Source organism: Hyaena hyaena, unplaced genomic scaffold (assembly GCF_003009895.1).
Source record: "Hyaena hyaena isolate Hyena2069 unplaced genomic scaffold, ASM300989v1 scaffold_1102, whole genome shotgun sequence".
NCBI classification, from domain to species: Eukaryota; Metazoa; Chordata; class Mammalia; order Carnivora; family Hyaenidae; genus Hyaena; species Hyaena hyaena.
Genome location: NW_024081732.1, coordinates 292,870 through 314,985, shown reverse-complemented (window position 1 = coordinate 314,985; position 22,116 = coordinate 292,870). Strand labels below are relative to the sequence as shown.

The 22,116-nt window shown below is 41.3% G+C and overlaps 1 long non-coding RNA gene across 1 annotated transcript in view; it reads right to left on the bottom strand.

The window, feature by feature from the left end:
- Positions 1–2,155, bottom strand: part of LOC120224063 — an 85,737-nt gene extending 83,582 nt beyond the window's left edge. The window contains exons 1-2 of the long non-coding RNA XR_005526457.1: positions 2,121–2,155; positions 1,470–1,556 (exon numbers count right to left, since the gene is read on the bottom strand). This is a non-coding gene — a long non-coding RNA (uncharacterized LOC120224063). The remainder of the gene's footprint in view (positions 1–1,469; positions 1,557–2,120) is intronic.
- Positions 2,156–22,116: the final 19,961 nt, after the last annotated feature.

Genomic DNA, 22,116 nt, shown 5'->3' with positions numbered 1-22,116 from the left:
TTTACATGAATTCTATTTGTAAGATGTTCATTGCACAAATGCTACTAGAAACCTCTTCCAGATTTAAAAAAAAACAACTTTGTGGCAACACTGTAGGAATGAAAGGCTTGAGCCTCCACTACCACGTCTGCCACCCACATTTGATCATTTCTTCCCTACATTTATTTGATAATCCAGACTGCATTAATTTTACAGTATTTTTGTACCACATAAAACTCTGTAAGGTCTTATCAATTGTTTCACAGATGAAAAAACTGAGGCACAGAGAGGTTAAGTACTTTGCCCAAACACACAGTCAATGTGTCCTAAACTCTTCCCCAGCTGGCCAGTTGCTCAGGGAGACTGAGGAATCCTTCACACAGTAAGAAGTGACTTCGTTTGAACTGAGAAGTTCCTTGGAAGCTCCAGCCACACCTGCTCCTTTGTTTCCAAGAATGCCCTTATTTAATTATCAAAGGGGATGTCAATTTGTTGTATTAAAGAAAAGAAAACAAATTGAGGCTAATACCTCTCTCTATGGAGAGATGCAGTTATTTGGGGACTCCTGGGTAGAGTTGAAGACAAAAGTACTCACAACTTCACAGGTCTTCTTCCCCAAAATATAGGTCACTTCACATATCAGACAAATACTATAAAGCACAATGCTGCCTCGGTGAAACCTAGAAAGTAAATGTACTGACGCAAGGCGAACAATGACTTCTTAAAATTAATCATTATTGTTCCTCTCCATTAAATAAACAAACAATAACAACAGTAAAAACTTTAAAAAAGAACCTTCCCTAGAAATCAGATAAACAAAATACACTGTTGCTATATTCAAGAGTCTCTCTACCAAATAAGGCAGGCTTTGCATTTCTATTCAGAAAGATATAAAAGTTCATTCATTTGGGGCCTCAATTCAGGCTTATCATGAATGTGCTGATATTAAAAAGTACTAAGAGAACAATAAATTGGAACGCTTAATGTATTTATTTACAAACCATCTCTGGATCTTTCTTGATTTGTGGGGACACAATGGGTAGTGGGAACATTGGGTGGTTGGATACACAGCTATCTGTGCGGGTGATTTCCACAGGAGCATGGACCAAATGACCCTTCAAGGTGGTTTGGTGTCTTTCAACTCCACAAGCTGTGTGTACATCCAGATCAGACAAGCTTCACTAACCACAGAAGTTTGGGACAAAAGCCAGCCACACATCCCTGTGGTCCTCCTGCCTTCTGGCAAACTCCAGGACCAGATTGGAAAATCTGTGCCCAGTTTGGGGGCCAAGTTTGGTATGATCTGGGGATGATTTATATGGCTTTGGTTGGAGTCCACATGATCCGCGCTACTTTGGCCAAATTTAGCTTTGGGGTTTCTGACTCATTTGAAATAAAATGTATCAGGTGGAAACAGATGGGCTCCCCAACAGGGATCAGAGGTGTCTCCTCCAAATCCTGTGGGACACCAAGACAGCCGAATTTCCTACCTTCCTACTCAAAGATCGAAAACAACATGCAATACAGGTGGCACCAGGGTGAAGGAGTTGGATGTATAAGTGTTTCCCAGGATTCACCTAAAATAGAAATAAATTGCTTTTAATTTCTGAAGGGAGAAAGGCTGGATTGATTTTACAGACTCTCCTCTAAACAGCAATTTACATGCTGAAACTGTAAAGCTGAGGGTAAAGTATCCCTTCCTGGTGATTTGAAATCCGTTGATTAATTTCAAGTTGATGACCTTGTTCCCCTACAACAATAGAACTTTAATTCATCTCACTCAGGCTGCCTCTAACTAGTTTTCAACAATCACGAAACAACCAGCAAGTAGTGGCTCTTTGGTGGATAGAATCCCTATTAATAAATACAAATTAAATGAAGCATATCAAAAGAACCTGATCCTAATACCAGACCAAATAGGATTTTCTCTGAATTTAAGAGCAAAATATGTCCCCATAGGGAGAATCTCAGATATTCTAAGGCAACTCTGTCCAATAAAAACAAAATGCAAGCAACAAATTGAAGCTACTAAGTAATTTTTAAAATTTATACTAGTCACATTAAAAAATAAGAACAGGTGAAAGGTGCCTGGGTGGCTCAGTCAGTTAAGCATTCGACTTTGGCTCAGGTCATGATCTTACCGTTAGAAGGTTCGAGCCCCTCATGGGGCCCTGTGCTGACAGCTCAGAGCCTGGAGCCTCCTTCAGATTCTGTGTCTCCCTCTTGCTTGTACTCTGTCTCTCTCTGTCTCAAAAATAAATAAATATTTTAAAAAAATTTTTTAAATAAGAACAGGTAAAATTAATTTTTAAGTATTTTTTTATTTAACACAAACATATAAAAATATTACCATTTCAACATGAAATCAATATAAAAGGACCTAAGATTTTTTTACATTCTTTTTCCATCTAAGTCCTTGAATTCTGGTGTGTATTTTGCACTTAACAGCATCTCAGTTTGGACTTTCCACATTTCAAGTACTCACTAGGCTTATGTAACTAGTGGCTACCATTAATGGACAATGCAGTTGTAAGGTAATACCACACTAAATATCTCTGAAATGTTACAGCTAGTTGAGACACAACCTCAAAAAGACGGAGACTGACTTTGATCTCATTGAAATGGCAACATTTGGGAGGTAGTATAGTAGCAGGCTATCAAGACTCTGGGGAAAGCCTGCCTAAGCTTCACCACTACATGCCTCAGTTTCCCCATCTCTAAAATCTAGCTATCTCATATGGTTTAGCAGGTTAAATAAGTGAATACATGGGGTGCCTGGGTGGCTCAGTCAGTTAAGCATCCTATCGGCTCAGATCATGATCTCGCAGTTCATGAGTTCCAGCCTCACATTGGGCTCTGTGCTTAAAGACAGCTTAAAGCCTGGATCCTGCTTCAGAGTCTGTGTCTCCCTGTCTCTCTGCTCCTCCTTCACTTGCGTTATGTCTGCCTATCTGTCTGTCTGTCTGTCTCTCTCTCTCTCTCTCTCTCTCTAAAAGATAAATAAACATTTTATTATTTTTTTATTTAAAAATTTTTAAAATATCTTTTATTTATTTCTGAGAGAGAGAACAGCATGAGCAGGGGGGGTCAGAGAGAGAGGGAGACACAGAATCTGAAGCAGTCTCCTGGCTCTGTGCTAGCCATCAGCACAGAGCCTGACGCGAGCCTCGAACCTACAAACCGTGTGATCATACCTGAGCCAAAGTTGGACGCCCAACAGACCGAGCTACCCAGGCATCCCGAAACATTTTACAAAATAGTGAATACAAACAGAATACTTAGAATTACTTATGGCATGTCATACTAGTCAACAACTCAGAAGACGCTGATTAGAAATACTTTAAGGCAAGGACTATTCCTTATTCATCACTGTAAGAAGTCCCAGGACCTAGAACAGTTCTGGTACATGGAAGGCAGTCAATGAACATTCTCCTTTAAGTTGTCAAGGGAGGTTGGGGATGCCTGGGTGGCTCAGTCGGTTACGCATCTGACCTCGGCTCAGGTCATGACCTCACAGCTCTTGAGTTTGAGCCCTGCATTGGGCTCTCTGCTGTCAGCACAGAAAATGCTTCAGATCCTCTGTCTCCCTCTCTCTCAGCCCTTCCCCCCTCTCAAAAATAAATAAACATTAAAAAATAAAATAAAAATAAAAGGAGTGTGAAGTGCTGCCCAGATCCAATTTTCAGAAATAAAAGGAATTTTACTCAGGCCGCTGGGAGCGCTGCCAGCAAACAGCCCTCAACTCTCATCTCCCTTTGGGGATTGCTCCAACAAAAACCAAAGGCTTGCTAAAAGCAAGTACCCTTCCCAAGGTTGTTTATTTCTATCTCAGGGCAGGCTTCTTTCTCCTTAGGAAAGGTAGCACCAAACAGCTGCTATTGCTCCAGAGCCCCTCTTCTTTATGTATGTATCCTTGGGTATGCATTGTAGATATCCCCTACCTCATCCTACTTCCTTCCCTCCATTCCACAGGTGTTGATCCCAAAAGCTCTCCCTAACAAACATCCTGCCTGTTAACACACAACCCACAAAACCCAATCGGTGATAAGAAGAAACAAGAGCTGTCTGTTAAGAGTTAAGACAATGAATAAATAATATTTGCCAGTGTTTTCCTAACAATTTCTATTAACCAAGTCACTGGAAGTGTTGCCTGTATAGGGCACACCGTGCATTGTAACTCAGAGTCTTCCCACCGGCAGCTCATTTTTTTCCAAGACACAGAACCACGCAATGACAGAAGAAACGAAGAAACGAGAATAGCTGCAAGCACTGAGACTCTTTCGAGAAAGCCTCTTTCTTCTTTAGGTTATCCAAGACCCATACACTACAACCAGACGCATTCATGCCCATGCCGGAGTGAGCCCAAACCTCAGAGTTCTCTTGCATCTCGGACTTTCAAATTCTTAAATTTGCCCTTTACTTAAAAAAGTCAATGATTTCACCAAGAAAGTTTGATTAGTTTCTTTTACTTTCTGTAATGAAGTGCCATCCTTTTTACACTTGAAAGGATCTTTGTAATAATGCAACATTGATCTTTTGAATACAGATGAGCTAACCTAGATAATAGGATTTAGAATGAGAAAGACCAGACTGGTTATGATATTTAAGGCTCCAGTGCCATCAAGAGGAATTGTGGCATAAAACATGTTTCCAGAGACACTGTCTAAAGCCACATTAATAAATGTAGGATCATGTTTCCTCTTGCACATAGTTTTTATTTTGTTCAACATCTTGAGAGAAGTCAATATGCTGTGTCCCTGGATGTCAATCACCCAGTGCAAAAAAAAAAAAAGTCAGGGGTGGAGATTTAGCTATGAGATCTGTCTTCTCAAGTCTGCTGCTTTAAGCCACAGAGGTCGAGAACTGGGATTCAAACCTGATACCAGAAAGCAATTCTGATAAAACTTTAGGGAAAAATGGGAAATCGCTGATCCAAAAACTATTTTGCCCCAGACTCAGCAGAAGAACTGACAAGGGGAGGTGGAAGGCTTTCACTTTGGAAAATGAAGTCTATCTAGGAAGTTGATTGCTATTTTTCCATCTCCACATCTGTGGGAAAGAGAAAAGAGAGCCCTTTTGGTGAACCCATCCTCCAGGAAAGACTGAGCAGAGAGATCCTATGCACAGCCTCACACACAGTGGGTGGCTTGTTGTCAGTCACAACCCAGGCCAATGCTTCCTGTGTACAGAGCAATGTTAGATTTAATGTCAGAACAGAATGAAAAAGAACTATCATGAAAGACCCAATCCAGTGACAAGTACAAAGGGATCCTACAGGGGCGCCTGGGTTGGTCAGTGGGTTAAGCATCCAACTTCAGCTCAGGTTATGATCTCACAGTTCATGAGTTTGAGTCCCGCATTGGGCCCTGTGCTGACAGCTCAGAGCCTGGAACCTGCTTCAGATTCTGTGTCTCCCTCTCTCTCTGCCCCTCCCCCACTCATGATCTGTCTGTGTCTTTCTGTCTCGCTCTCTCTCTCTCAAAAATAAACATTTTTTAAAAAGGATCCTACAAAAGGATGCCATTAATCTCTCTATTTATGGTACATTTGAAATTATCCATTTTTAATTTTTTAAAATAAAAATTAATAGAATTAAACTTAATAAAAATTAAGTTTATTTTATTTATTTTGAGAAAGCACACGCAGAAGCATGAGTTGGGGAGGGACAAAGAGAAAAGGAGAGACAGAGAATCCCAACCAGGTTCCATTGATGCAGGGCACCAGCTCACAGACTGTGAGACCATGACCTGAGCCGAAATCAAGAGTTGGATGCTTAACCAACTGAGCCATCCAAGCACTCCTGAAATTATCCATTTAAAAAAAAATTCCAAATCTAGTGTGGGGAGCTATAACTAAGTCACAAACAAAATCAAATGTTAAGTCTGTGACACTAATTTTAAAGTATTTAGAGATGAGAGAGCTCAGTATGGGCTAAATTGATCAAAGAAGCCCTTGGGATTTGAATAATATAATAGCTAATAATTATTGATCTCTTACTCTACAACGGGGTAAAAGAAGCACTTCACATGGACTATCTCATTTAATCCTCATCAGAACAGTGTAAGGGAGTTAAGCTTGCTTTACTGATGGGAAAATTTGAGACCCAAAGTTAAATACCTTCCTCAAGAGTTTACAATTATTAGAACTCAGTTTACCAGATCCCAGAGCCTGAACTCCTCAGCAGCCAAATCATATCAGCGTGGAAAAGAGTGAGGAAGTTTAGAGGGGCATGGGACGAAGAACGAAAACCAAGGTATCCTAACAGGCGCAGAGGACAAGGCAAATTGAAAGAAAACAGGTAGAAATATAGGTTGGCATTGTGTGGGGAGACAAGCAACATAGAATCAAGTCTGGGGACAAAGTAGGATGGAAGACTTTGGGATCACAAATAAAACCAGAAATTGGGATAACAGACAGGAGACCAAGAGCAGGGAAGCACCTACTGGAATGCCTTCTAAGACAGCTACTTGGTTATCAGATAAGATGGTGAGAGCAGTTCTAGATGCAAAATATGAATTTCCAGCAGAGCAACAGCAGGGCTGACTGATGCCCTTGTGATGCCCCACCTGGGAATACAATTGGTCCCAGGGTCTGGCCTTGGGGTCCCCCTACATACGAATCCATAACCTCAGCTATAATGGTCAGTGCTGTAGCCTCCAAGACATGTACCACGACATTCTGGCCCCATGAAATATTAAAAGGAAAGAGAAGAAAAGAAAGGAAGGAGGGAGGGAAGAAAGGAGGGAGTATTTTCAATTCTTTAGGTCCAAACAGTTTGAGAAATCCCACATGCAATACCATCTTTTGAAGGATTTATAATACACATTAGCATAAAACTCCATTTAAACAAGAAACCATTTTCCTAACTTATTTGGCCACAGACCCTCAGAGGGTGTACTCTAGGAGGGAATAGTTTAAAGAAATGCGGGGGCAGAGAACTCCACCCACACAGGCCTTCTCAGGAGAAAGAAGAGTATTAAACAAAGTGAAGATGGCTGAGAAAAAAGGCATGAAGAGGAGCAAACATTAACCAAACATTATGGCCAGGAAGAGTCAAAGATTCAGTTTGCAAAAAATTAGGGACAGATTACAAAGGATCTATAACATCTGAGGGACAGAAAGTGGGAGGTTCCTGCACTGAGAAATCACATAAGCAGCAAAGACTGAATGCACTGAATCTAAGAGCTCAAAATCTAAATTGCGAGGACACGTTGGGGAGGACGGAGTCAGGTAAGGAGCTGGGAAGTGTTTTTAACTCTATGGCAGTGTATACGGTGGAGAGCCAGGACTTCAAAATCAGACACTTGCGTGTGAATATCAGCACTGTCCTTCAGCCCTGCATCATGGTGAGTTAGGTGCTCAGGCTCTCTGCCCCTCTCTAGCCAGGGAAATGAAGGTTTAAAGAAGGAATGTGACTTGCCCAACATTCCGCAGCTAAAAAACATCACAGCCAGGATTCAGTGTAGGGCTGAACCTGGTATCAGACCATCTCTAAGATATTTTCATCAGCAGCCCCGCAAAGCAAGAAATTCGGTCATTCACCAGTCTCCATAGTTCCTCTGGTTCCTCGGGGTCTCCATTTTCCCACTAGTAAGCAGAGAGCATCATCTTTGCCTCCTTTCCCACAGGAAATCTTTCACTGGAATATAAAGTTACGTAAGATCTGTGATACTGGTTTCATAAATTCACCAAACTCCACCTCTAGCGGATATATTTTTTTTAGGTTTATTTATTTGAGAAAGAGAGAGCATGTGCGGGGGAGGGGGGGTGAAGGGCAGAGAAAGAGAGAGGGAGAGAGAGAATCCCAAGCAGGCTCTGCACTCTCAGCATGGAGCCCAAAATCCCATGAATGGTGAGATCATGACTGATGTGGGAAACAAAGGCAGAAGAAAATGACAGATAAAGTTAAATTTCCTTACAACCTGCAGCCCATTCGCAAAGACAGGAGGCAGGCAGAGTATAATGTTTCTCCAGGAACTCCCTACTGTCTTACTGCTAATGTTTTGCTGGGGAGGAAACAACCATAGCTTGACAATAGCTAGACCTCCAGTATCCAGCGAGTCTCCTTTAGCATATGAAAATCTCATTGGAAACTTCCCTTGGAGTTTTACCTCCCCCAACTCCATAGTATATGGAGTCTCTCTTGCTGGTCCTGGGCAGGGGCAGGTCCTTCTGCCCCCGGTTCCTCTCCCTGTGCTTTAATAAAATCACCTTTTTGCACCAAAGACATCTTCAAGAATTCTTTCTTGGCCGTCGGCTCCGGACTCCAAGAACACCATTTCCCCACAAAAATCTTCATCAGCGATCTCAGCTGAAAGCAAGAATCAGACTCTTAATTCAGCCACCCAGATGCCCCTTTAGCCAATGTATTTTTACTCCAGACACTATTAGTTTATTTCATTTCAAGGTAACAGACATATCCAATCCAGTTACAACATTACACACCATTCAGGTAACCAAACCAACACCCCAACTTAAAGATATCTTCTGTGGCTTCTATTCTTCGAGCAGCATGCTTTATTTAGCACCTCTGTTCAGGCTGCAATTACCTAAAGCCAGCATCTGTCAATTTTCCTGCTGCTCACCTCATTCCATAACCTACAGGTGCTGCTCCATTGGGAAACTCACCAGTGCTAAGGGCTTTTTTTTTTTTTTTTTTTTTCCTCATCTCCTTTCCCAAATTTGACCCTGTAAGGCCTGGGGTGAACAGCCTTGGATCCCCAAGTGGTGGAATGCAGTTCTCCACCCAGCTGACCCACCCGGTTATCTGGAGTCCCGCTGCAGCCGCACCTGTGAGGTAGCCATACGCCCCACAGGCAGCACCCCTGCGAGTGAGTGTGCATAGAAAGCCCGCCTGAGCCTCGGCTTTGACTTGTAAACAGAGGCTTTGAAAGAGCAAAGTTGTGAGTTTGTCTCCACTAAAGCAAACTTCCTCTGCTGTTTGCTCTGGGCGTTTTGCAGGTGAATCTGCAGAGCAGGAATGGATTTCCTGTCCGTTCCTGCAATGCTCCGGGAGCCCTGCGGAGCTCAGCTGCCACCTCGAGGTTCCAGAACAGGCATCTAGCCACTTCCGGGTCTGAGCCATCGTCCAAAGGGCTTTCCTCACCTGCTCCCCTTCTCCCTTAACCCTTTCTTCCCCCAGCCGGGTCAGGCAGTGAATCTGCAACTTTACGAAAGAGTGCCAGTTAAGAGGCTGGGTGGCACACCAGCCTGAAAACCCACCGCCCCCGCGAGGAAGGTAAGACAAAGCCAGGAGCTGGCTGACCACACTGCTAAGCGGTGTGCCCAGGTAACTCAGTGATTCCCTTCCAGGGCTGCTGTGAGAGTTAAGTGAGATTATCCCCATTTAACCAAGAGGATAAAAAGATCACTGGAGTGCTGCTGGTACTTTACGCCAGGTCAGCCCCACGCCTGCCCATCTTCAAAGGCACAGCTCTCCCAGGTGGGAAATTCAAGGTGCTAGCAGAGCAGGTTGTTTCGCTAAATGCTGCAGCAGGGAAGGCTCCATTCAGGCTTATTTTCCTTGAGCCATGTGGCTCCTTGGCTATACCTTTCATTTTTCTATTCTGAGACCGACATGGGTATTAAATTCTCGTTTTCCTTTTTATTGTAACAAAAACAGTGCAAACGTGGTTATAATGAGTACCTCCCGAGTATCAGGGAGACAACAGGGGAGACATGGGTGTGTGATGACTACATCTAGCCACAAAGAAGGTGGCTGTGGCCGATTGCCACAGAGACACTGTGCAGGCTAGTCATTCCAGTTGTCCAGGGTTTCAAGAAAAGCAAGAAACCAGATCTTTAATATAACTCTTTGCATTTAAGTGTTACAAATTTTTAAAAATTAAATACTGCATGAGGCAATATAGCATGACAAACCAACTATGCTCAGAGGACACATTCTAGAACCGTCCACAGTTCTGCAGCAACCTCTGCATTATCCCAACTTGAGGAGACGCAACAGATTAGCCCTGACTTTAGACCTTCTACATCTGCAGGGGCAAGGAACATTTGGAACCCAGTAGGGCTAGACCTATCTGTGAAAGAGCCACTTCAGAGTTTCTGTGATTGTGGGGTGAGGAAGGCCACACGGTCCCAACTTCAGAGAAAGCTGGCTAGATTCTGCCTACCTAGTAAGTATGGAGAAAGACTAAATGCAAAAATTTCCTGAAAGCAATAGCAGGAATTTAAGTCATATCTAAGGGTATGGAGGGTTTGGAAGAAGGATGGGTTTATGTATTATCTTTGTGACATTTCTAATTAAATGCAAAATCAACAGAACATCTTCTGCCAGGGTCACGCTGGTAATGAGCACCCACCCCAGCTTGTTAGCACAACAGACTCTCAAAACAGCAAAAAGGAGGATAAATCAACTGCTTTTGCTACCTTTATCAGCATAAACAAAGAGATAAAAATACGGCATAAAATTTTAACTATCTTCCCCCATTCTACCTGCAAATGTGAAATTCCCCTGTGCTTCGATAAAGGAAAGATACATCCAATGAAGTCTAACAAATGTGCCATCTGTTTAGAAAACAGAAGGCAGGCATCTTTTACATGTGACACCACTGCCCTCGTGTGGTTTAAAAATATAACGCCAAGGAGGCTGGAAAGGTTATGACTAAAAATTGTACTTCTCCTAAACATAAATCATTTATAACATGGAACAATATATGAAAAAAACCTTTCATTTTAAGGAACACAAATATCACTTATATTAAAATTCCCATTCAAATCAGATCCTGGACTCAGAGTTTGATTCTGCACTAAGTTTTCTTATGAAAGGGAGAAGAAATCAACAAGGGGGGTGAACTTTCATTAGGAAGCAGCTGGATACCAAGGACGCGCAACTCTCAGACCTAATGATGACATCGGTCATTCCCCTGCTACCATGCCCATACCTGGCTCCACACCTCACCGCCTTGCTGCATGGATACTGCGAAGGTGGAAAAAGGACCTTTTACTTCCCACTCATTTATTGGCTCCACACATGCTCCCGCATGGCAGATCCATGGTGGCAAGGTAGTCCCTGAGGCCGTTCAGGAGTAAGCATCTCCTGGGGGAATGGCAGGAATTCAGTGCCCAGACCAAGAGGAGAAAGGAGAACTCTCCAGCTTGGTGAGCCAGACAGAATGGAAACAACCTTATACCTGAAACTATGAATATAATACCTATATTTTCTTCTCTCCTCCACTGACTACACAGACACAGGGGTCAGTTAATGAACAAATATTTAAAATGGAGCATCTATAGACATAAAACAAGGTGTCAGGCCAACTCGGGACAGAAACTTCTCTGAGCCAACTTTGTTACCTGGAAAATGAGGATAATGCTTTCTATCTAATCCTTACCATCACTCTATGGAAGGATAAGATAAGGCTTTCTTCCTCAAGATTGGTCAAAGGCTGTAGGCTTTTATCATAATATTCTAGTTTAAATTTGGGTGCAAATATTAGATTTAAATTTCATGAATGTGATTTTTTAGGTGATAATCTGAAAGCTGAGTAGGTTGCTTGAGCTTTGTAACTCAGGAACACATGCATGCCTGGTTGTTCCCAGTAAGGGTTGAAATCAGACCAATTTGCTGCAAAAGGGAAGAGCCCTCGAGCCCCTCCCCAGGGGAGCCCCACATAGCTGCCCCGTCCATGCCCCTGGAGTCAGTGTTGGGAGTTGCAGGCTGAGCAGCTGGGTCCTAACCAGCTGAAACCAGAGCACTTCTGAGAGCTGCAGGCTGTTGTCACAAATGCCCATTCCCAGCTCCCATCACTGCCTGAGACCATGCCGCAGGACTGAGAACCTTACTCCCTGACTAGTAACTGGGGGCAAAATACCTGGTGTTTGTTCTATTTATATCAGATGTGTCTGCTGTTCTACGTGAGTGCCCAATTCAGTTAGAAGGAAATAATTAGCTGTTTATTTACTCCACCTTTAGAAGTAAGAAATTAGTGTTTAATCAGACCTGCAACTAGAGTGGTTCGTTGAAGATTCGCTTTGAAAAGACAAGACAGCACTGAGGGAAATGGGCTTTGGCATCAGACACACCCAAGTTCAAGGCCCACCTCTGCTACTTACTAGCTGTGTGATGTCACCAAATGAGTCCTCGTCTTTGAGTTTATATCCTTGTCTAAAAAATGAAGATAACATGGGGCGCCTGGGTGGCTTAGTCGGTTGAGCGTCCGACTTTCGCTTAGGTCATGATCTCGCGGTTCGTGGGTTCGAGCCCCTCGTCGGGCTCTGTGCTGACTGCCGGCTCAGAGCCTGGAGCCTGTTTCAGTCTGTGACTCTCTCTCTCTCTGACCCTCCCCTGCTCACGCTGTCTCTCTCTCTCTCCTAGAAATAAATAAAAATATTTTTTAAAAAATGAAGATAACGGTGTCTAACTCTCGGGTTTATGTGAGAAGTATGCATGCCTAGAAAGAACTTAGCATAGTCCCTGGCACATCACACATGTTAAAGAATGATAAGAAAGCTGGCACCATAAATAAATGAAGCAGGCTTGGAAGGCCAGGTGAATTTCAGCTTGAGGTGAGCAAAAGTATAGAAGCCAGAAAGCCTCCGGATGTGATTTAGACTTAGTGGCTGTGAGGGATGCAGTCGCTTCAGCATCAAGATCAAGAGCAGGACTGGGAGTCAGACAGCCTGGCCAACATGACCCGCAGCCATTTGTAGAACATTTACTTCTTCCCTTGTAACCTGTCAGGGGCCACTATCGATCATTTCCCTTCCCTGCTGAGCCATCCCAGCAGCTGGGCTGACAAGGGTGAATGGCGAAGTGATGGCTCCTAACTAGAAGGTTTTCCCACCGCCACGTTTCTCTGGCTGCCGCCACAGTCTTTTCACACCAGGGTGACCAGCCCTGCCCCGGAATGTTTCAATTGTGGTCCCCCTAGTGCCGCTGAAAGGCAAGCCCATGACCTTCTTTGTTTCTTCACTGTCAAAAACTGGGCAGATGGGTTAGCCTTCCAGTCCCTTGTCTCCCTTCAACCTAGTGTCCGTTCTCTACTTTGTATTCCAGGCCCTTTTATAGACGAATTCCCAACAGGAATCTTGGCCTCTGATCCCTCATTACCTTTTCTGTGAGCTTCAGTCCCAACTGCTCTGTGCAGATCCACTATTCTTTTCAATCACTTCACCTCCATTTTTTCTTTTCTTTTCCTTTTTTGTTTCTTTGCCAGTGAAATATAGCACCCTTTGACCTACCTCATCTGTATCACTTTCCCCAATAAAAATTGAAACTGATTGAAGCCCCAGTCTCAAGCTGGAGTTCTTTGTTAGGATTTCTTTTTCTTTCTTCTTTCTTTTTCTTTCTTTCTTTGTTTCAGTTCTATTGTGATATTTACATATCATAAAATGTACCACCTTTAAGTGTACTACAATTGAACAAATTATAGTAAAATTATAGAGTTCTACAATCATCACCATAATCTACTTTTAGAATATGCCCATCAACCTAAAAAGAAACCTGGTTTACAGTCAGTCCATATTCCCACCCCCAGACATTTGAACATTTTATATAAAAGACATTATGTGCACTTTTGTGTCTGGGTGAGCTGGGTTCTTTTTACATACCCTAGTGCCCTTGGGCATCACCTTGGACAGCCTAAGTCCATATACTGGTTTTGTTCCCTCACCTGTTAGGGAAGATGCTTGCATTTCTCCACGACTCTGAGCACTTTTTACTTATGAGGCGCTGGGCTTAGCCTGGGGATACACTGGTCAGCAAAACTAGATACAGTCCTTGCCCTCACCAAACCACAAAGATATGCATTTCACCCAAATATATTTAAAATTATCAATGTGATTTGTTCTACAAAAGAGAGACAAAAATCTTGATTTTAATCTGAGCTAACTTAATGCAGTTTACACTTACTGCCTATTAGCAAGAGAGTTAGCATCTTGAAAAACAGACTTTCTGGTCACAGTGGAAATGTTTTTGCTAAAAGTAAGCATGGTATTCAATGTAATCCCTATCAAAATCCCAGCTGCCTTTTTTGCATGAATTGACAATATGATCCTAGAATCCATATGGAAATGCAAAGTACCTCAAATAGCCAACAATCTTGAAAAAGAAAACCAATGTTAGTCCCAATCTCAAAATTTACTACAAACCTACAGCAACTAAGACTGTGTGGTACTAGCATAAGAATAGACATATACATCATCAGAATAGAATTGACAATCTGGGAGGGGGGGTGATTTTCAACATGGGTGCTAAAATAATACATTGAGGGAAAGAGTGGTCTTTTCAACAAATGATGCTGGAACAACTGGATATCCACGTGCAAAATTTAACTCAGATTTAAAAAAAAACTAAACCTAAGTGTTAAAAGCATAAAATTCTTACAGGAAAACATATGTAAATCTTTATGACCTTGGATTATGCAATGGATTCTGAGATATGACACCAAAAATATGAGTAAAAAGAAAGAAATAAATTAGATGTTATCAGAATTACAAATTAAGAAACTAAGAGAGCAACCTCTAGAAGGGAGAGAATATTTGCAAATCATATGTCTGATAAGAGTCAAATGTCCTATATAAAGAACTCTTACAATGCAACAACAAAAAATAAACAATCCAATTAAAAATGGGTAAAGGACTTGAATAGACATTTCTCCAAATATATACAAATGGTAATTAGCACATGAAAAGATGCTAGGATTACTAATAAAGTATAATTTCATTGTATGGAAAAAAAATCACAGTGAGATATCACTTCATGCCCATTAGGATGGCTATGATCAAAAAGACAGACAATAACAAGCCTTAGTATGGATGTACAAACTTGGAACCTTCATACATTGCTGGTAGGAATATAAAATGGTGCAGCTGCTATGGGAAACAGTTAAATAGCTCCTCAAAATGTTAAACATAGAGTTTCCTATGACCCAGCACTTCCACAATACCCAATAGAATTGAAAAAATACAGCCACACAAAACTCATACACAAATGTTCACAAACAGCAATATTCATAATAGCCCCAAAGCAGCAACAACCCAAATATCCATCAACTGATGGGTGGATAAACAAAAGGCTGTACATTTATGTAATGGAATATTATTCAGCTATAAAAAGTAATTATGTACTGAAACAGTCTCCAACATGGATGAAACTTGGAAACATTTTTCCAAGTAAAAGAAGCCAAACAAACAAATAAACAAAAACCCCACACATAATGTATGATTCCATTTATATTAAATGTCCAGAATAGGCAATTACCTAGTAATGAAAAGCAGGTTTACGGTTGCATTAGGGTAAGGGGAGGGTGGGGGATGTAGTAGGATAGGAGGTGAGCTAAAGGGCACAGAGTTTCTTTTTGGGCTGATGAAAATATGGTGGAATTAGTGGTGATACCTGCACAACTGTGTAAATATACTAAAAAACACTGTATTGTATATTTTAACTGTATACTAAAAAGGGTATGTGAAATATGTCTCAGCAAAAATTAAGGCCTGGCTGGTTCAGTCAGAAGAGTATATAATTGTTCATCTCTGGGTCCTGAGTTTAAGTTGCACGTTGGGTATAGAGATTACTTAAACATTTAAAAAAAAATAAACTTACAAAGCAAATTAAGGCTTGGGGCAGCAGGGTGGCTCAATTGGTTAAGCATTTGATTCTTTATTTCTGCTCAGGTCATGATCTCACAGTTTGTGTGACTGAGTCCCGCGTAGGGCTCTGTATTGACGATGCAGAGTCTGCTTGGGATTCTCCCTCTCCCTCTCTCTCTGCCCCTTTCCCTCTCTCTTTCTCTCTCTCAAAATAAATTAATAAAACTTAAAAAAACTAAAACAAGGCATGATCACTGTAACCCAATTCAACAATGCTGAAGTACATACACGGCAGAGTAAGTGTGTTCCCTTTCCCCTGCATGATTTATTAAGTTCTTGTCTCTGGGCTCCACACCTACTTTCCTATAATCTGCTCTGTGATGCTTTGCTTGAGACTCTGCATCTCCCATTTCTCACCGGAGGGAGATCAGGAGGCAGGATGAAGAGAGAAAAGTTCCACTTCCGATTTGCTCCCGGCGTCACTCCAGCAATGCCACTCGCCTCCAGGCGCGCACTGCGTTCCAGCCTGGGTCTCCAGCTTCTGCCAGCCCATTGAGCACCTTTGCCCCAACATCCCTCGGAAAGGCACCAGTGGAAGGCAAGCAGTGCGCCCTTCCCAGAGATCAGAGCCCTCCTCTGAGGTTCTAATAACACATGACCTCACCTCTGTTTCTCATTCCTGCATGTGGCAGCTGCTTTCCCACAGTACTGTCTTTGTGACACCTCAATATCTCTTCCTGCTCTTTGAGCACTTGGAATCCAACCTACATGAAATCTCTTTTGTTGAAATATTTTGTGTGGTTTCTTTTTGCTTACCTACATGCTGACTAAGTCTATTATAGACATACTATATTCCTCAAAGTTTCTTTAAAAAATTTTTTTAATGTTTATTTATTTTTGAGAGAGAGACAGAGCATGAGTTGTGGAGAGGCAGAGAGAGAGGGAGGCACACATCTGAAGCAGGCTCCAAGTTCTGAGCTGTCTTCACAGAGCCCTACGCAGGGCTTGAACTCACAAGCTGTGAGATCGTGACCTGAGCCAAAGTTGAACACTTAACTGACTGAGCCACCCAGGTGCCCCATAAGTTTCTTTTAATTTCTATTGAAATACTACCTACCAGTTTTCTTTATATGATGGGATAGTACGCCATACCATAACCTGTTTTATGTTGTGGGCATCTTTATCAGTGTACTTCCACATGACTTTGTATATAATTAATATATCATTTTTACGGTAATTGGATCCAATTCATTATTCTCACATGATGTTCTAAATTTGTCTAAAGTATATTGATCTTTTAAAGAAACTAACTGCACTGAATTCTAATTATATTCATTTATTTATCAAGAGCCTACTCTGTGAAATCTTTATATTGAGCACTTGAAGGTAAGTGTCTAGTAAGTTAGACATGGGATTGCACTGAAGGAGTTGAATTTTGTGGGGAGATATGAACTATAGCTAACACTATAAAATTGACTTTTTTAGGATGTTTCTAATTTTATTTTATTTTTTTAAACCATTTTCTTTTTTTAATTTTTTTTAATGTTTTATTTATGTCTCAGAGAGAGAGGGAGAGAGACATCGTGAGCAGCGGAGGGTCAGAGAGAGAGGGAGACACAGAATCTGAAACAGGCTCCAGACTCTGAGCTAGTGGCCAGCACAGAGCCTGACACGGGGCTCGAACCCATGAACCGTGAGATTATGACCTGAGCCAAAGTCAGGACGCTTAACCGACTGAGCCACTCAGGCACCTCAGGACGTTTCTAATTTTAATTAATCTGTGCTTGTCCCTCAAATACACCCATATTTATATTTTCAAAAACAAACACAAATCTCCTTCAGTTGCTACTATGCAGCTCTTTATCCATCTGCCCCATAAAAAGGAGGATTCTATTCATAGCTTATAACGGTTTTAAGAAGAGAAGAAATTCTGACAGTATTTAATTCTTCTCCAGATAAAACAGTGGCAGTTCCAAGGAGACAGAAGATTTATCAAGCTGGAAAACAAAAAGCAATATAATTATGCTTAATATTATACTGGTATTCAGAGAATTATCTGAACCAAACTCAACTTTGACCTACTGGAACTTAAACAGACTCCCACGACGTCACCAAAAGGTATTTTCTTAGACATCCTAACAAGGTCATTTTTCTTACATTTTACTCAAGGGCAAGATATCAATCCTACATTTCATTTACAACTGGGAAAAGGCCAGGGGTCCAGATTAATTTATTAATGACATTCTCTTTTAAATAAGCTCTCTTCATAAGTCCATAATATATTCAAAAGAAAAAATGGGGAACAAAATAAGCTCACTGGACATCACTAAGTGTTGCCAAGCCATTACTTTGAAATTTGATAATTAAAACGGAGAGAACAAACCTGCCTGGCTGGCTCAGTCAGTAGAATGCACAACTCTTGATCTCAGGGTTCTGAGTTCAAGCCCCACATTAGACATAGAGCTTACTTTTTTTTTTTTTTTGTTCCTGAGTTTCAAACTTTTATTTCTCACTGTCTTTTTTTTTTTTTACAAATAGTTTATTGTCAAATTAGTTTCCACATAACACTCAGTGCTCATCCCTACAAGTGCCCTCCTCCATGCCCATCCCTCCTCCCCCCCAGAGCTTACTTTAAGTAAATAAATAATAGGAAAAAAATCAGCATATACTATACCTTTATAGAGTAAATGTATTTCAAGACAATGAAAATAGCCTTAGTGAATGAAAAAAAAAGTTTTCTGCTAAAATAATTCCAGCTAACAAATACAGAAGAAATGATAGAATTCAAATATTACTGTTTCACAACATTCAAAGAAATAACCAAATCTGGAAAATGGTCACCGTGTTAGTTTCCTAAGGATGTTGTAACCAAATACCACAGACTGGGTGGCTTAAAACAACAGAAATTTATTCTCTCGTAGTTCTGAAGGCTGGTGGTCTGAAATGAAGGGGTCAGCAGGGACATGCTGCCTTTGAGACTCCGGATAGAACCCTACTTTGCCTCGTCCTTATTTCTAGTGGCGGCTCCATCAATCCTTGTGCATTCCTTGCTTTCAGGCTGTATTATTCCAGTCTTTGCCTTTTTTTTTTTAACTGGAGCCATGAGCCCATTTTCATTATTAGTAAGAAACCACAATGCTTTGGATATGATCAGCTAGGAAAAGGACCAGTTGGTTGTATTAAAAAATATGTAAAGTATAAAACCGGGGGCGCCCCGGTGGCTCCGTTGGTTAAACGTCCAACTCTTGATTTTGACTCAGGTCATGATCTCACAGTTTGTGAGATCAAGCCCCACATCAGTCTCTGTGCTGAAAGTGCTGAACCTGCTTGGCATTCTCTCTCTCCCCTTCTCTCTGACCTTCCCTGGCTTGCTTGCTCATGCATGTGTGCTCTCTCACTCTCTCACAAAATAAATAAACATTAGGAAAAAAAAAACCAAAGTACTTTTAAAATACATATAAAGTACTTTAAAATACATTTAAAATACATATAAAGTACTTTAAAATACATTTAAAATAGAGTTAAAAACAAAAGAATATTTAAAAGGCTTTTCTGTTGAGTTCCAGGACTCAGACAATGAAATGAAAATACACTCCCTTTTACCTAAGAAACTGGGTTATAAAAAGAATTGCCTGCTATGTTGGAGAGAGCACAGTGGGAGAAGCATCCTTGCTGGCTCCTCCTGTGCATTGTCCCGAATTTGGGCTTGGGCGTCCTCACCTACCACTGGATCACTGGGGGCCGATCAGCCCATGTTTCATCTGAGTGAGGGCAACTGAAGGGTCTCCCCACCCTTTGAGGCACAGCATTCTCCCTGTGTGTCTCTGACTTTACATGACATTTTCTTCTGCTTGTGAAGGCACCGCTCATACTGGATTTAAGCCCGCCCTAAGGACCTCATCTTCACTGGATTATATCTGTAAAGACCCTATTCACAAACAAGACTACAATTCATAGGTACCAGAGGTTAGAATTTTCAACATATCTCTTGGAGGACACAATTCAATATGTAACAGTCAATAACAGATGATAAAAGATTAAATAAAATGCTGGAGGCCGAGCCGGCTCAGGCACGTCCAGGGGTCCCTGAAGGATGGACGGTGTCGGCAAGAGAGAGTGAGAGAGCCCCGAGATTCTTTCTGATGACCAGGCAGGCATCTCTGACCTGTCAGTTTTGGTGTCTTTATTTAAAGGTTCAACCACAATATGAGGTCAATGAAAGGAGTTTCTTTACAACAGAAGGTCTTTTGCGATAACAATTGCCGAATTATTCCAATCATAGTGAACTTACAATAGAATGCTCTTAGTGGAAAACAGGATAACACATATGCTAAGTTGTATATAGATAGGCTAATGGGATGCCCCCATTGAGAAACAAGATATAGTTTAAGTTGCATATAGATAAGCCACGACCAAGAAAATAACAGGGTGCTCTTACTGAGAACAACATATAGGTTTAAGTTGTGTATAGATATTTCCAACATGAGCCAAGCAGTGGCAGAAAGAGATAACAGTTGCCGCTCTTACTGAGAAACAGTATAACATGAGTCAGTAGTGGCAGAAAGAGACATCAGCCTTCACTCCCCATGGCAGGAGCTGCGCAAATATTGCCACTCTTTGCTGTGACTGCCATCCAGAGAGGCCGGTGCAGCTCCCAGCAATAAAATGTTGATGGAAAATTTTAGACTGAAAAAGTGAGAATATCACCACCTGAAATCACTGATCTATTAGTATCACTAAAAGCTAAACAACAAAACATTATGTATCACATGAAATGATAAAATAAAAACTGCAGGAAACCCTGTAGTATATTCTTCCAAAACAAATAAAAAATAAATTGATGTGGAAATTAATTTGCATTTTGTCCTATCTCCCCCAACATGCAGGGTACAAGAGACAGAGAAACAAGTTAAACTGTGCCTGGAGGATGCATTGGCCGAATCCAGAATATAGAATGACCTTGTTTCTTCAACAAACAAAAATGTGGGGGGGAAAAAGGAAAGGGAAGTGTTCTGGGGCAGGAGAGAGAGAGCTAAAAGAAAACTGGATTTAAGAATGAAAAAACAGGGACTCTGGGTGGCTCCACCTCTTGGGTTAGGCTAATGTCACCGTCTCAAGGGTTCCTGAAATTGAGCCCCACAGCAGGCTCTGCGCTGACAGCACGGCACCTCCTTGAGATTCTCTCTCTCTCTCTCTCTCTCTGCCCCTCTCCTGCTCATGTGTGCTCATACTCCTTCCCTCTCTCAAAATAAATAAACTTGAAAAAAAAGAAGGAAAAAAAAACAAAAAGACATTTGGAAACCAAACTGACAAACAGAGCAAAGATTTAGAAAATGAAAATTATGATAATCAAAGCAGTTTTAATATGTACTGAAAAAGTATGTACTGAATATAGATAATATTAAGGATGCTTTGTTAATTCCATTAAGTCTTAGTATGAAACAACACCCCTTTGTAAGAGGCATTCTGAAGTATTCGGTGATTCACTCATAGGCTATATAATATTTACCTTAAAATGTTCCATGCCGTGAGCACTCCTTATTGAATGAATGAGTGAATGAGGATTGCTGTGACCTTCACCTGTGGATTAGGTCTCACTGCTTCAAATGTCAAAAGTTGCCCATCCGAATGAGATCTAAAGATTACTTTTTATTGAAATCAGAATTTCAGGATCAGGTTCAATTCCTGAAAATGTCTTAGTTCTTTTAACCATTTCCTGAAGCTTATACTGACTTAAGGATGAACACAAGGCTAAAAAAAGGCAGCCATTTCCTGAACACCTACTATGTGGCAGGCACAGTGATAACACGTTAAATCTATTGTCTTGATTAAACCCTAAAACACATAGATGAGGCAAGTACCGTTTTTATCTTCATTTTACAAGTGTGGAAATGGAGGTTTGGTGAGATGAAGTGACTTTCCCTGGGTCGCAAATGGCAGAGCCATTGTTTGAACAGAATTCTGTCTCCTTCTAGCACTTGTAATTGTTAAGAATGGTGCAGTAAGATAAACTAAAAGGGCTTCATAATCAATAGTATGCTTCACCTACATAGGAATAAAAACATAACACACAAAAAAAGTGCCTTATCATCATCTAAAGAGTCAGGAGACTTTCAATAAAATTCAGGAAACAGAACACACACATTACCTCCCCTCCCTCCCGAAACCTCACTATATCAATACTAAAGGGATTTTAAAAGAAAAGGGCATCAACTCAGAAGGCTGAAGAATAATAATAGAAGAGATAATGAAAATAAAATTTGGGGATTTGGAAAACAGAGTAAGTGGTCATTGATTTAGCTAGCAGACCTGAGACACAGAATCCTAAGGTGACAGTAGGGAGATCCAAGAAGAAACCCATTTCATCAGAACCTAAAAGGCACAGCAATTTGTCACATTAGATACTTCTGGTACTATGGAGTAAGGATGGGACTAAAAAACCTCAAAATTGGTGTCACCTGTTTCATAAGCAGTTAGAAGCACAGATTTCCTCCCCTACTCTACAGGCAGAATGAGGGAAATAGAGAGGCCAAGGTAGGGGTTGTCTACAAAAAACCAGAGAATTGAGAGAGTTTACATACCAGAACC